This window comes from Pseudophryne corroboree, chromosome 3 (genome assembly GCF_028390025.1).
Source record: "Pseudophryne corroboree isolate aPseCor3 chromosome 3, aPseCor3.hap2, whole genome shotgun sequence".
Classification (NCBI taxonomy): Eukaryota; Metazoa; Chordata; class Amphibia; order Anura; family Myobatrachidae; genus Pseudophryne; species Pseudophryne corroboree.
The window spans coordinates 16,346,132-16,363,148 of NC_086446.1; the positions used below are offsets into that span (position 1 = coordinate 16,346,132).

Sequence of the window (17,017 nt, forward strand, 5' to 3'; positions counted from 1 at the left end):
GGCAGATATAACATTTGCAGAGAGAGTTACATTTGGGTGGGTTATTTTGTTTCTGTGCAGTGTAAATACTGGCTGCTTTATTTTTACACTGCAATTTAGATTGCAGATTGAACACACCCCACCCAAATCTAACTCTCTCTGCACATGTTATATCTGCCTCCCCTGCAGTGCACATGGTTTTGCCCAATTGCTAACAAACTTGAAGCTGCGATCAACTCAGAATTACCCCACATGTGCGGAATCATGGTGGAGGAGTGACACTTAAACATCAGGTATCAGCCACAATCAGATCCTCATCTGAGGAACATAGCCAGACTCCAGCACTTATTTCCCTCAGAACCCTCAGAAGACCTACAGTCATACATGCATTTGTATAATCACACATAGAACACTGTAATGTCCTCTACGTGGGTCTCCCAGCAAAAGAATTGCAGCACTTGTAGCTTGTACAGAATGCAGCAGCCAAGCTGTTACCTAACCAGCCTGTTCCTGCCACATACCACCCATTCTCTGCTCCCTCCCCAGCTGCCTTTAAGATGGTGACTCGGCCTGATTCAGGTTGGTTCGCAGTGTGCGATCCAACCAGAATTATTGAGAAAACGTTGCGGGTGCTGCGCATGCGTCCTCATTTTCTTTGGGGGGAGCAGAAAATGCGATTGCCCCTGCTTGTCAATCAGGCAGAGGTGGTCGCCGGGGGCTGGGCAATGCTCCATTTCCAGGGATTAGACGTGGCACTGTAGGACAAACAGGGGCGTGATGATGGCGGCTGCATGACATCACACGCAGCTGCCGAGATCGAGAAGAACGTGGCGTGCCTCCTGCAGTCGCAGCTAAGCTGAGCCAGCAGGAGGCTTCACTAATTTCTATGATGAAGCAGAAATTGTGAGGCGATCACAATTTCTGCTTCATCAAGGGGGGAGGCGGCAGTCAGCATGCTAGGAAAAGGATTGCAAACGCTGCTAATTAGCAGCACCCTATTACAGAATCTTACTGACTCTCCGAGCCCTACATGACCAGGGTCCATGGTACCAGAAGCAGCTTCTGCCTCCTTACTGCCCTGGTTACATCCATCTGTTGATGAAGGACTGTTAGCAGTACAATAAATGCCCAAGCGGTGCTTAGATGTCAGGGGGAGACAGGGTGGGTGGCAGTAGTGCAGTGGGAAATATTGTTTTTCAATCAGCGCTGAGGTGGCAGACTGGACGAGTGGCAGTAGTGGGTGCTGCTGGAGGCAGTGTGTAAGTGGGTAATATTGTCCCCAGTCAGTGCTGAGGTGGCAGACAGGACGAGTGGCAGTAGTGTGGCCTGCTGGAGGTAGTGTGTAAGTGGGTAATATTGTCCCCAAGCAGCGCTGAGGTGTCAGAGGGGGAGACAGGGCGGATGGCCGCAGTGCAGTACCAGGGGTTGCTGGAGGCAGTAAAGGTGTATGGGTCCCGCACAGAACCAATTAATAATTAGACTTAATGATGATTATGCTTCCTTATGTCTAATTAATCCCTTGTATGTAATAATTTATTGTTATTTGCAGTGTCAGCCTTTATGTGTGTTCTGTGTAATAATCCTGAAAGTACTGGTGCTACCGATCTCGTATCATTTGTAGTAACTTGGAAAAGATGAGATATGAGGTGCACTCTGGAAGCTTGTAGGGGGTTAATCAGAGATAGACCCAGATGTGACATCACTCAGCCCCCTGGAAAATGGTCCCGGCCCGCGTTCACCCCTCAGGGATGCGACCGCAATGTGTGTGTCCGCGCGGCTGCTGCGCATGTGCATTTTGCCACACCAGCAAACTGCTGCGGGCAGCTATTGCGGCTGGGTCTGAATGTCCCCCCTAAGGCTTTTGGCTCTCCTGATATGTATCTGTTTTACTTACCTGCAATACTAAAACATAACTTGAATTGTTTCTGTGCTTTAAAGGATATTTCTCATACGTCCTAGAGGATGCTGGGGTCCACTTTAGTACCATGGGGTATAGACTGTTCTGCAGGAGCCATGGGCACTTTAAGACTTTTTCAGAGTGTGAACTGGCTCCTCCCTCTATGCCCCTCCTCCAGACCTCAGTTTAGAAAATGTGCCCAGGCAGAATGGCCGCACTCTAGTGGGGCTCTACTGAGTTTCACTGAAAGACTTTATGTTAGGTTTTTTATTTTCAGGCAGACTGCTGGCAACAGTCTCCCTGCTTCATAGGACTTAGGGAGAAGAAGTAGGAACCAACTTCCTGCATAGTTTCATGGCTCTGCTTCTTGCTGACAGGACACCATTAGCTCCTGAAGGGTACTGAACACTAGCTGCGGCTATGCGCTCACTCCCACAGTACGCCGTCACCTCCCTAACAGAGCCAGAAGTCAGAAGACGCGTGAGTATTATTACCGGAGATCTGCCAGAGGGACCTCCGGTCATCGTGACGGCTAAAGGTACCGCGCAGCGAGCGGGAATGCTGCGCAAACATGCTATCAAAACTCAGGCACACAGCGGGAGCAGGGTGCGGGGGGGGGGCGCCCTGGGCAGCATAAAATCCTACTCTGACTGGCAAAAAATGGCATATTGGACCGTGGCTCAATCCTACACCCCTGCCAGTATAAATTTTTGTCAAATAAGCTGAGGGTAAATGCGCCATTACAGGGGCAAGGCTTCCTCCTCAGTCAGCCAGAACACTGCTCAGCGCCATTTTCTCCAAGCAAGGTTGCAGGGGAAGAAACGTTGGTCCTCCTCCACTTCTGAATCAAGTATCATGGTGCAAAAAGGGGGGGGGAGAAGTGTAATATTGAGGTGCTCAAACTATTATTGGCAATATATAAGCACTGGAAAGTCTCTGTGTACAAAGTACGCGACACAGGGATTTTTTCTTTAGGCGCTGAGTTGTGGACTGGCAATTCCTTTCTGTGTCCCTCTGACAGATTTTACTGTGGGTCTGTCCCCTATAATCCCCAGAGTGTCTGTGGTGTGGTTGTGCACGTGTGTGACATGTCTGAGGCAGGGTGCTCTTCCCCTGAGGAATCCATTTTAGGGACAGAGTTGTAATGTGGTGACACTGCCAGCACACCATGAGCCTGAATGGGTGAAAGAATTACATGAAAGTGTGAATCATATCAGTAAGAGATTGGATAAGTCTGAGTCTCATGCAGAAACCTGGAGAAAGTCTGTGGAAGATGTGATTTGTCAAAACTCTGCTTTTTCATCCACAGGGGACCCCTCTGGGTCCCATAAGAGGTCATTTACTCAGGTAATACAGACTGACACCGACACGGACTCTGATTCCTGTGTCGACACTAGTGATTCCAGGGAATAGATCCAAAATTAGCAAAAAACATTCAGTACATGATTGTGGCTATAAAGGAGGTGTTAGACGTTACAGAGACCCCTGCTTTTCCTCAGCAGAAGGTTTACCTTTATAAAGAAAAGAAAATGAATGTAACTTTTCCTCCTCATGAACTGAACACTCTCTTTGAGGGTGTCTGAGCAAACCCTGAAAAGAAATTTCAGATCCCCAAAAGGATTCAGGCTGCTTATCCGTTCCCGGCAGAGGACAGGAAAAGGTGGGCGTCACCCCCCGTTTTAGACAGTGCCCTGCCACGATTAACAAAAAGGTAATTCTCCCTGCTCCTGGGACGGCTTCACTCGAGCCGGCAGACCGCAAGTTGGAGACTACGTTAAAATCTATTTATGTGGCCAATGGGACACTACTCAGGCCTACAATTGCCTGTGCGTGGATAGTAGTGCTATTGAAAAGTGGTCAGATAACTTATCATCTGAAATTGACAATAGATAGAGACGAGGTTCTCCTACCGTTGGGTCATATTAAAAACGCTGCAGGGTACATGCGTGAAGCCATGAGAGATATTGGGCTCTTGTGATCAAGAGCAACTACCATGGCAGTCTCGGCAAGGAAAGCGTTGTGGATTCATCAATGGAATGCTGACACAGATTCCAAAAGGAATATGAAGTCTCTCCCGTATATAGGGGAAGCCTTGTTTGGAGACGGGCTGGATACTTTAGTTTTTGTGGCTACCGCAGGTAAATCGACTTTATTGCCTTATGCTCCGAAAAAGCCACATCACTTTCAGATGCAGTCCTTTCGGCCCAATAGATACAAAAAGGGAAAAGGTTCCCCTTTCTTTTCGGGTAGAGGAAGGGGAAGAGGAAAAAAGCCCACAGCGTCTCCAGGATCACAGGAGCAGAAATCATCCCCTGCTTCTGCCAAATCTACAGCATGATGCTGGGGCTCCGTGGCGGGAGTCCGCTCAGGTGGGGGCACGTGTGAAACTTTTCAGTCAGTTCTGGGTTCATTCTGGCCTGGACCCATGGGTCTTACAAATAGTGTCCCACGGGTACAAACTGGAGTTTCAAGACGTTCCCCCGCACCGTTTTTTCAAATCGGCCTTACCAGTTTCTTTCCCAGACAGGGAAGTGGTAACGGCAGCAATACAAAAATTGTGTCAGGATCAAGTCATCGTCCTGGTTCCCCTGTCACAACAGGGAGAAGGGTTTTATTCAAGCCTCTTCGTAGTTCCGAATCCGGACGGCTCGGTCAGACCGATCCTGAACCTGAAATCTCTGAATCTCTACCTGAAAAGGTTCAAATTCAAGATGGAATCTCTCAGGGCAGTGATCTCCAGTCTGGAGGAAGGGGATTTCATGGTGTCGGTGGACATAAAGGATGCCTACTTACATGTTCCTATTTATCCTCCGCATAAAGCTTATCTGAAATTCGCGATACAGGATTGTCATTACCAATTTCAGACGTTGCCGTTTGGACTCTCCACGGCACCGAGGGTCTTCACCAGGGTGATGGCGGAGATGATGGTCCTCCTTCGTTAGAAGGGAGTCAATATAATTCCTTACCTGGACGATCTCCTAATAAAAGCGAGGTCCGGGGAAAGGTTGGTGCAGAACATTGCACTCTCCAACAACACGGTTGGATCATAAACCTTCCAAAGTCACAGTTGGAACTGACGACAAGGTTATCCTTTCTGGGAATGATACTGGACACGGAAGTACAGAGGGTATTTCTTCCAGTGGAAAAGGCTCTGGAAATCCAGAGAATGGTCAAACAAATTCTGAAACCGACAAGAGTGTCAATTCATCAATGCATTCGGTTGTTGGGAAAGATGGTAGCGGCCTACGAGGCCTTACAGTTTGGCCGATTCCATGCCAGAGTATTCCAGTGGGACCTGTTGGACAAGTGGTCCGGATCCCATCTACACATGCACCAGAGGATAATCCTGTCATCCAAAGCCAGAGTTTCGCTCCTGTGGTGGCTACACAGTTCTCACCTACAGCAGGGTCGCAGGTTCGGGATTCAGGACTGGGTCCTGGTGACCACGGATGCAAGTCTCCAAGGCTGGGTAGCAGTCACACGGAGTAAGCTTCCAAGGAAGATGGCAAGTCAGGAAACTTGTCTTTACATAAACATTCTGGAGTTGAGAGCCATTTACAACGTTATTCTACAAGTGGAGCATCTTCTTCAAGATCTACCTGTACAGATCCAGTCCGACAATGTAATAGCAGTGGCGTACATAAACCGTCGGGGCGGAAAAAAAAGCAGAGCGGCGATGGCAGAGGCAACAAGAATCCTCCTCTGGGCAGAAAGACATGCAAGCGCTCTATCTGCGATTTTTCATTCCGGGAGTGGACAACTGGGAAGCAGACTTCCTCAACAGACACGATCTCCATCCAGGAGAATGGGGCCTCCACCCACAAGTCTTCGCAGAGGTGGCAGGTCTTTGGGGAGTTCTTCAAGTAGACATGATGGCATCTCGGCTCAACAAGAAGCTTCAGAGATATTGTTCCAGGTCTAGAGACCCTCAAGCAATAGCAGTGGATGCACTGGTGACACACTGGGTGTTTCGGTTGGTGTATGTCTTCCCTCCACTTCCACTCATTCCAAAAGTTCTCAAGATCGTAAGAAGAACAAGGGTTCAAGCGACCCTCATTGTCCCAGACTGGCCAAGGAGGGCTTGGTATCCAGATGTTCAGGAATTACTCATAGAAGATCCTCAGCCTCTTCCTCTTTGCGAGGAACTGCTGCAGCAGGGGCCGTGCGTGTATCAAGACTTACCGCGGCTACGTTTTGACGGCATGGCTCCTCATTCAGGCCAGGAAAGGAGTAACGTCTAAACCATGGGTCTTCATCCTGTGGCCCTCCAGCTGCTGTGAAACTACACATCCCAGCATGCCCTGCCACAGTTTTGCTATTAAGGTATGCTAAAACTGAGGCAGGGCATGCTGGGATGTGTAGTTCCACAGCAGCTGGAGGGTCGCAGGTTGAAGACCCATGGTCTAAACGTTACCACCGTATTTGGAGAAAATATGTATCTTGGTGTGAATCCAAGAAGGCTCCAACGGAAGAGTTTCAGTTGGGATGTTTTCTCCATTTCTACAGGCGGGTGTGGATGCGGGCCTAAAATTGGGCTCAATTAAGGTCCAGATTTCGGCCTTATCGGTTTTCTTTCAGAAACAATTGGCCTCCCTTCCAGAAGTTCAGACGTTCGTGAAAGGGGTTTTGCACATCCAACCTCCATTTGTGCCTCTGGTGGCACCATGGGATCTTAACGTGGTGTTGCAGTTCCTTCAATCACATTGGTTTGAACCTCTACAGGAGATAGAGTTGAAGTTTCTCACTTGGAAAGTGGTCATACTGTTTGCCTTGGCATCTGCAAGGAGGGTGTCTGAGCTAGGGGCCTTGTCTCACAAGAGCCCTTACTTGATCTTCCATGAAGATAGGGCGGAGTTAAGAACTCGTCAGCAATTTCTTTCAACGGTGGTTTCCTCTTTCCATATAAACCAACCTATTGCGGTGCCAGTGGCCACTGACACCTTTTCTACATCAAAGTCACTGGATGTGGTCAGGGCTTTGAAAATTTATGTCGCAAGAACAGCTCGAATACGGAAAACAGAGGCTCTGTTTGTCCTGTATGCTCCGAACAAGATTGAGTGTCCTGCTTCTAAGCAGACCATTGCGCGCTGGATCAGAGGTACGCTTTTACAGGTTTGATACCTTGGCCGATGAGGACCTCAAGTTTGGTCAATCGGTGCTGCAGGGTCATTTGCACTCTCCCGCCCGTTCTGGAGCTTTGGTATAACCCCATGGTACTAAAGTGGACCCAGCATCCTCTAGAACGTATGAGAAAACAGGATTTTAATACCTACCGGTAAATCCTTTTCTCCTAGTCCATAGAGGATGCTGGGCACCCGACCCAGTGCGTACTTTACCTGCAGTTGTTAGCTGTAATTACACAAGAGTTGTGTTACGCTTCTTTTCAGCATGTTGCTGTAAATTTGTTCATGCCGTTGACATGTTTTATGTTGAATGCCCTGTTGTACGGCATGGTTGAAGTGTGAGCTGGTATGAATCTCACCGTTCACTTTAAAATAAATCCTTTCCTCAAAATGTCCATCTCCCTGGGCACAGTTCCTATACTGAGGTCTGGAGGAGGGGCATAGAGGGAGGAGCCAGTTCACTCACTGGAAAAGTCTTAAAGTGCCCATGGCTCCTGCGGAACTGTCTATACCTCATGGTACTAAAGTGGACCCCAGCATCCTCTACGGACTAGGAGAAAAGGATTTACCGGTAGGTATTAAAATCCTGTTTTTATCCATGTTGTGCACATAGTAAAGTATTTTTTAAGTTTAAAATATAGATGGACAAAATGTGTGTATTAAAGATATGAAATAATGTCATTTAAAAACAAAAGATTTCCGTTGAGTCTTTTTATTTGTCTGTGTATTATCTTATTAGCAGATAATTGTCGCTATGGTGACAGAAACAATTTCCTGTTAAAGTGTCACTTGTATTGTTATTTTTGTGTCCACATAATATCAGTGGTGCTGTGTATAAATATCTCTGGTGTGTAAAGGTGGGTACACACGCTGCCATTGTGACAGCAATTTCCCTTGAACTGGCCGGAGCCCAGAACCACCAATAGTGACTGTATGTACTTGTGATTTTGGTTATGTCTGACTTTGACAGCTTATTAGAATATTGGGGTGACATTACAGGGGGGGGGGGGGGGGCTCTGTGTAAATAAATAGTGGCAGACATTTTATATCAGTGCATTCATGTGGAGTGGGGGCGGTGGCCTGTCAGGAAGCTGCAATTACATCATGTGATTTCCTCTGATTTCCATATTCCCTTCGTGTGTGTGTGTGTGTGTGTGTGTGTGTGTGTGTGTGTGTGTGTGTGTGTGTGTGTGTGTGTGTGTGTATATGTGTATATATATATATTTATTTCATTTGTTTATTTTTGTTTTAAATAAGTTATGTCTGTTCAAAGGTTCAGTTTGTTTTTTTTACTTGTAGGTGAAATAGGGTTGTTGTATTTAAAAAAAAAAAAGAAAACTTACCTGACCCTTGCCTGGAGACGTACATGTATGAAGGTATGGGAGATACCTGCTGCAGTCCCTTCTACTTACATTTGGGAGGTACGGTTTTTTTGGGGAATTAGCAGGAAATATTAAATGATACATTGGCTCCATAACATCTCGCTGACCCTCTGATTTTTACAAAAATATGTTACACAAAATGACATTTGCATTAACAACCATTAATTAAACAAGAAAAACAAAAACAAAAATTCCCAAAAAACTTTACATATAAAAAAAATAGAAGAAAATCACCAATTCTGGTCTGGACTCAGTGGGGTAAATTTACTAAGGTGGGAGATTTTTAGAACTGGTGATGTTGCCCATGGCAACCAATCAGATTCTACTTACCATTTATCTAGCTGCTTCTAGCAGATAATAGATATAATCTGATTGGTTGCCATGGGCAACATCACCAGTTCTAAAAATCTCCCACCTTAGTAAATTTACCCCATTGACTCTATCGCGAGAACAAGAGCCTTTTTAGCAAGATAAAGTGCAGAATTCTGAACAGTGGGGGTAATTCCAAGTTGATCGCAGCAGATGGGCAAAACCATGTGCACTGCAGGAGGGGCAGATATAACATGTGCAGAGAGAGTTAGATTTGGGTGGGTTATTTTGTTTCTGTGCAGGGTAAATACTGGCTGCTTTATTTTTACACTGTAAATTAGATTGCAGATTGAACACACCCCACCCAAATCTAACTCTCTCTGCACATGTTAAATCTGCCTCCCCTGCAGTGCACATGGTTTTGCCCAACTGCTAACAGAATTCCTGCTGCGATCAACTTGGAATTACCCCCAGTGCTTTTAGAAGGAACATAAGAAGTGCATAGATCACAATGATCAGAAGTCCAGGACAATGAGGTTAAAAAACCAACGCTGTGGTACTAATGACCTCAATACAGGTCACTTGGAGCAAGAGACTAGGGTAAGGGCAACACCAATATTTTAAAATAACAAAAAAAAATGGTTTGACAAAAAACTAATTATAAATATAAAAAATGAGGATCGGCCAGTACAGAGGACTGTGTACTCAGCATGTCTAAGTACGCACCACTGGAGGAGACACTGGAATTGGAGGAGGGGGTGGGCTGTATGGGTCCTGGCGGAAAACAGCTCATCTGTTGAGGAAGGTTTCCTGGCACATAATGCATGGTTGGGGATATGTGTAGGTGGGTGGGGGCACATTTGGGAGACAGCGCCTGGCAGGTGGTGTTATCTCACACGCCTCAACAAGAGATTCATTGTTTGTGCATGAGGTAGCATCAAGAACCAGACACTTGTAGATCTTTTCATCCTCCTTCATCAGTTACATTTCTACCACGATGTAATTGCCAAAAGATTGCACCAAGTCCGGGGGCCTTTTAAGAACCTCCTCGGCGTGAGTAAAAAAACTGTTGTGTACAGGGTGGGGCAGAAGTGGATTTCTGGATGACCTCTGCTGTTTCGTGGGTCATGGCTGTGGAACTGGGTCGTCCACTTCAGTTGCCTCGCTCATGGAAGGCTCCACTCCCAGCTTCGGTGTAATATCCTGCAATATAAAACAAAAAACTCCATGTAAAAATGTTTGGGTACAATACAATACAAATGTGTGTGTATTTACCAGATCCAGACTCTCCGATGCCTCCTCTTCCACAAGAGTGGGAGAATACAAAACCAGATTACACCATGACCTTATCCTTGGCTCTTGCTCCAAAGTGAATTTCATGAGGCCATAATACCACAGTGTTGGCTTGTAAACCTCATCCGTCCCGGCTCCTGAACATTGTGGACCATCCTCTCCTACTGCAAATCCTTCACTCCATTGGTCTGCGTGACACTGCCCTTTCTTGGCTGTCCTCCTACCTTTCTGACCGTTCATTATCAGTCTCCTCTTATGACTCTACCTCCCCCTCACTTCCACTAACTGTAGGGGTACCCCAAGGTTCTGTCCTTGTTCCTCTACTCTTCTCTCTCTACACGTCCTCACTAGGTAAGCTCATTAGTTCTTTTGGTTTCCAATATCATCTCTATGCTGATGACACTCAAATCTATATTTTCTCTCCAGACCTCTCCCCTGCTCTCCTCACTCGTATCTCCAACTGTCTCTCTGCTACCTCTTCCTGGATGTCCCAGCGCTTTCTTAAACTTAACATGTCTAAGACCGAGCTGATCATCTTCCCTCCCTCCCGCATAACCTCACCTCCTGCAATCTCATTATCTATTGATGGCACTACTATCTCCTCTAGCCCCCAAGTACGCTGTCTTGGAGTAATCCTCGACTCCTCCCTCTCCTTCAAACCACACATTCAGCACCTCTCACAAACCTGCCGTTTTCATCTAAAAAATATTTCCAGGATCAGACCCTTTCTGACCCAGGATGCTACTAAGACTCTTATCCACTCACTGGTCATCTCCAGACTGGACTACTGTAATCTCCTAACTGGCATTCCTGACAAATACCTCTCTCCACTCCAATCTATACTCAATGCTGCTGCCCGGCTCATCTTCCTCACCAAACGCACTACGTCCTCTCCTCTCTTACTAGACCTTCACTGGCTCCCCTTCCCTTTCAGAATCCATTTCAAGCTTCTCACACTTGCTTACAAAGCCCTCACCCACTCCTCTCCCATCTACATCTCTGACCTTATCTCCCTTTACACTCCCACCCGTCCTCTTCGCTCTGCTAATGCACGTCGACACTCCTGCCTACGGATTACTTCCTCCCACTCCTACCTCCAAGATTTTTCACGTGCTGCACCACTTCTCTGGAATTCCCTACCTTTCCCCCTCAGACTCTCCTCCTCTCTACAAAACTTTGAACGAGCTCTCAAGACCCACTTTTTCACCAAACCCAGCCAAATCTCATCCTAAACCTCTGTTCCACGCTCTCTATGTATCCCATCTGTCTCACCCCTATCTGTCTACCCTCCCCTTTAGAATGTAAGCTCTCACGAGCAGGGCCCTCTTCCCTCATGTGCTTATCCTTTTCTTACTTTAATAATATTCAGCTGCACCAAATCCAGCAGTCTTCTGCCACCTGATACTTATTCCAGTGTCATCTGCTGATGTAGCTATGTTTATTTACCCTGTACTTGTCCTATATTGCCAACTGTACGTTGCTGTTTTCCTGCTTGATTATTTGTTTATGTACTCTGTAATTGGGCGCTGCGGATCCCTTGTGGCGCCATATAAATAAAGGATAATAATAATAATTGCGAATCCATGTACTTCTTGTGCTCCTACAAAAACACTGTTCGGAAGATTGCAATCCTCTTCTTTACCCAATTTACGTCTGCAGCGCTGTTCCTGGCTCTACTGTATCTGATAATCTGTTCATATGCCCGATTCCTCTTTCTTCTGTTGGCATAGTCCGCGCTTTTTACGTGCCACAGGCACTCGTTTTAATGATACAATTCAATTAATCCAGACCAAAATTTGCGATTTGCCTCTCCTGACACATCTGTTAAACACAATTTAACTACAAAGTACAAGTGTAATGTACATACCTATGTCATACAATCTGTATAGTATAGCACACACAGCAACTTCATTTATGAGCAACCAGCTGCAGGGCCGTTACACATTATTACACACCGTTGTGCCCATTACACATTATTACACATAGTAATGCCCATTACACAGTATTACACACCGTTATGCCCATTACACATTATTACACACCATAATGCCCATTACACATTATTACACACCGTTATGCCCATTACACATTATTACACATAGTAATGCCCATTACACATTATTACACACCGTTATGCCCATTACACATTATTACACACCGTTATGCCCATTACACATTATTACACACCGTAATGCCCATTACACATTATTACACATCCATAATGCCCATTACACATTATAACACACCATAATGCCCATTACACGTTATTACACACCATAATGCCCATTACACATTATTACACACCGTAATGACCATTACACAATATTAAACAACACAATGCCCATTACATATTATTATTACACACCGTTATACCCATTACACATTATTACACACCATTATACCCATTACACATTAGTACACACCATAATGCCCATAACACATTATTACACACCATAATGCCCATTACACATTATCACATGCCATAATGCCCATTACACATTATCACACACCGTAATGTCCATAACACATTATGCTACACACCATAATGCCCATTACACATTATTACACATCATAATGCCCATTACACATTATTACACACCATAATGCCCATTACACATTATTACACACAGTAATGCCCATTACACATTATTACACACCATAATGCCCATTACACATTATTACACACCGTAATGACCATTACACAATATTAAACACCACAATGCCCATTACATATTATTATTACACACCGTTATACCCATTGCACATTATTACACACCGTTATACCCATTACACATTAGTACACACCATAATGCCCATAACACATTATTACACACCATTATGCCCATTACACATTATCACATGCCATAATGCCCATTACACATTATCACACACCGTAATGTCAATAACACATTATGCTACACACCATAATGCCCATTACACAATGTGAAGATACAGGGTTCTTCTAATCACTCAAACACAGAGCCGATGAAACCAAAGTGATGGTTTATTTCTCACCGCACACAGTAGTAGATAATTCACAGGAAGCAGAAGTAAATATAGCCCAGAAACAGTATACAGGTAGCAGTCCAGATAGTAAGTCCCAGTAGAGGATTTAGGTCCACAGCAATTCCATGCAGAAGTTCCAGATAAACAGGTCCATACAGCAGAACTATCACTGAGTCCACACAGCAGTGATAGCAGATTAGTCCATGCAGTAGTAAGTACATATAAGTCCACACAGCACTGTTGATGCGTTCCACAAGGTACCCTGGCAGAGAATCACCCCTTAGCCAGAGTCCTGCGACTAACATGAGGAGCTGACCTGCGCAACCTCTTTTAAAACCTTCCAAATGCCCATCATGCCACGCTCACCTGGGGAGGAGACGCAGGTTCCTGATTGGTGGTATCCCACCTCAGGTATTTCCCTACTCCCTCCCACAGCTGGCCTTCTCCTGCTGACCACATGCTGGGTCAGGCTCCGAGTTGTCTGTGAGAGACCAGGATGGGACAGGGGACAGTAAACAGAAGGAACAATGACAGGGAAATTGGTTTAAGTCCTGATTGTCCCCTGTGGAGGAGAAGCTTCAAAGAGACATTACCTGGTCCTCAAATGTATTTCCTGTGTGACCATATAAGGATCATAGATGGACTCAATAGGCATGGCAATGATAACCTGTAGTAACCTCATACCAGACTGGCATTCTCCTACAAGAACATAACATGACAGCACTAGGTGCCAGGTCACAGCCCACCTGTATTTACCTGGGTAAGATTATAGTACAGAATATATAGGGTAATGGATGAACACACACATGGGGTAATAGTGACACAAGCCAGAGAGACATGGGAACAGAAGGAATAAAAAGTACATTAAACGCTATACAGATTGAAACACCACAAATACAGTATTAGCCCCCCTATATCTTTACACACATTATTACACACCGTAATGCCCATTACACATTATTACACACCGTTATGCCCATTACACATTATTACACACCATAATGCCCATTACACATTATTACACACAGTTATGCCCATTGCACATTATTACACATCCGTAATGCCCATTACACATTAAACAATTTTATGCCCATTACACATTGCACATCATAATGCCTATTACACATTATTACACACCAGAACGCCCTTTACACATTATTACACACAGTAATGCCCATTACACATTATTTCACACCGTAATGCCCATTACAGATTATTACACATCATAATGCCCATTACACATTATTACACACAGTAATGCCCATTACACATTATTACACATCCATAATGCCCATTACACATTACACATCATAATGCCTATTACACATTATTACACATCCGTAATGTCCATTACACATTAAACAATTTTATGCCCATTACACATTGCACATCATAATGCCTATTACACATTATTACACACCAGAACGCCCTTTACACATTATTACACACAGTAATGCCCATTACACATTATTACATGCCTGTAATGCCTATTACACATTATTACACACCGTAATGCCCATTACACATTATTACACACCGTTATGCCCATTATGTTACCTTCTCTGTACTCGGAACCCAAGAGACAGGGTGGCAATAGATGAGCTCTGAGTACAGGAATGTGATGCTGCAGTTTGAGCTGAGTTCAGTAGCGACCCCTAAGGAAACCCTGACTCCATTGTTTCCCCCAAGTGGTCGGTTAATGCCTGCAAGACTATGGTTTCTTGGGCCCACAGCAGCCACGTTTTACGGGTGGATTAAGTCTGCCCTACTCCGATGACCCCCACCGTCTTAGTAGATGACAAAGGGAAAACCTAACTAAAAACTGATACACAAAAGAAAAGGGGAACTACTAAAAACTATAACCAAGTTTTTCTCCGGCTGGGTCCACAGGTTATCCACAGGATAACATTGGGATATGCCGGAGCGACAACGGAAATGGCACCAAATAGTCACAAGCTTTCTGGCCTCCCAGGATGCATTGGGCTCGTCCATATAATCCCGCCCACCGACTCAGTCAAATCCGTTTTTTGTTTGGTGCGGCAGGAGCTGGACCATGGTCACAGGACTGCTGTTAAGGCAGCCCTAAGCTTTTATTACTTTCTTTTTATAGTCTTACTATGTTTTGAGTCATCTTTCTTAACAGCGTCTTAAATGCATGCTAGAAAGAGTCGCTCCAACAACTCTCCATCGGGTCGCAACAACACTTAACTCCGGGTATTTGTGCTGTCTCGGCAGGCGTCTGTGACGGATGTTCTAGCAGGTCCAGTAGACATTACCAGGCTGTGGCCGGAACATGGGGAGAAGGTAAGGCATCGGTTCCACTTACTAGGGGAATTCGGACACAGCCGCACTGTATTGGTGGAGACTACAAACAGTGGTTGATGCGCCGCCACTCTTAAGTGCTCCAGCGCTATGCTTTAGGGATCATAGGCGCCAGGACTAGGTTGAGGCTGCGATCTCTGGAGTTGGTCAGCAGGGGGAGTCAGACGCTCTCCTGGTCGCCCCTCCCCCCAGTTCATGACCAGTTTCTGTGCGTCTCCTGTCCATGAACTGATAACCTCACTTCCGGCTCAGACGCTACCACGAGGAAACTCGGTCGCAGCTTAGGCTGCTGCGAGCGTGTACACTAGAGTTACTGCCTATACCGGGTCACAGACAGGAGCGTCTGCATACACTCATCGTTCACTGAGCGTCTGTGTCCGTTATTGAGTGTCTGTGTCCGTTATCAGTTACCGTAGAGGCAGTGTACACTAGTAGCGTCTGGGTCCACTCAGTGTCTTTCGAGCGTATTGATTGATCCTGGAAGTGGGGTGAGTCTCCCTGTATCCCACTCTACTGAGTAAGGGTTATACAGTAATAAAATTCTATCTACTGTGTAGTGCGACTAGTTAATTTTGGTACACAATGCATATGAGTCCTGTACAGTACTGTTGTTTTCTGCATAACATGTCTGAAAAACTTGTTGAAATAGCTGTTTAAAAACAGAATATGGTAATTGTACTCCTACATACTGGAGAAGTATTTTTGTGGTTGATTTTATACTCATATGACAATGTCTAATTTTTTAACATGTGACTGACTGCTAGTGTGACTGCTTACTATTATATGTTTGTCGGTATTGTTTCTGAACCTCAATTCGGGTGCTCGGGTTGTGGTCAGATTGATATCACTTCTATATTTATATAAGTGATTTCAGTCACAGAGAGTGTAGTATATTATTTTGACAAATTATTTACCATGTCTGTGAGCGGCAAAAGTGACGAGGACACCTTATTAGGGACTCCTACACCTTTAACATGTTTATTTTGTAAAGTGGGGGTGTTAGCCCAGTATCTAACTTATGATGGGTTATGTGCAAACTGTTGTGCGTGTCAGCAAAGTAAAAGACAGGTTCTTGTTCAGCAACCAGTAGATCCACCATGGGGTATGTTCGCAAAGACCTTATCTACAATAGCTAACAGATTAGCACCTGCAGTTCCACCCCCAGGAATAGGTTACACTATTAACCCTTACATGCAGCTCCCTCCTTGTGGTTTAGTTCCAGCAGCTTCAACAAGTAAGCAGGCTAGTAAAACCAGGGTAGATACATCTATGTTACAGACTACACAAGATGATGCAACAGATGAGGATACAGTGTATTCAAATACCCCATGTGATGATCAGTCGGAGGGTTTCAGCTCAGAGGCTATAGCTGAGCTTATTGATGCCATGAAGGCTATTCTGTCTCTGGAAGAAACAGCCAAGGCAATATCAAAATCTAAAGCACCTGTGTTTAAACGTCCAAAAACAGTTAGGATTGAGTTTCCAGTGTCAGAAAAACTGACGGAAATTATGGAAGAATCTTGGGCTACATCCAATAAGAAGTATAGAATTCCGAAAAAGTGTGATTCTTACTATCCTTTTCTGACTGCAGACTGTTCTAAAAGAGAAGTTCCTCCTAAGGTAGATACACATGTCGTATGACTTGTGCGGAAATCTATTTTACCATTGCCGTCTACCTCACTAAATGATGTCACAGATAGAAGAGT

General features: G+C 45.1%; 1 protein-coding gene across 1 annotated transcript in view; it reads left to right on the plus strand.

Annotated features, from left to right (window-relative positions):
• LOC135057022 (zinc finger protein 585A-like) overlaps positions 1-17,017 on the plus strand; it is a 71,649-nt gene that overhangs the window by 28,139 nt on the left and 26,493 nt on the right. The gene's annotated exons all lie outside the window — the stretch shown is intronic.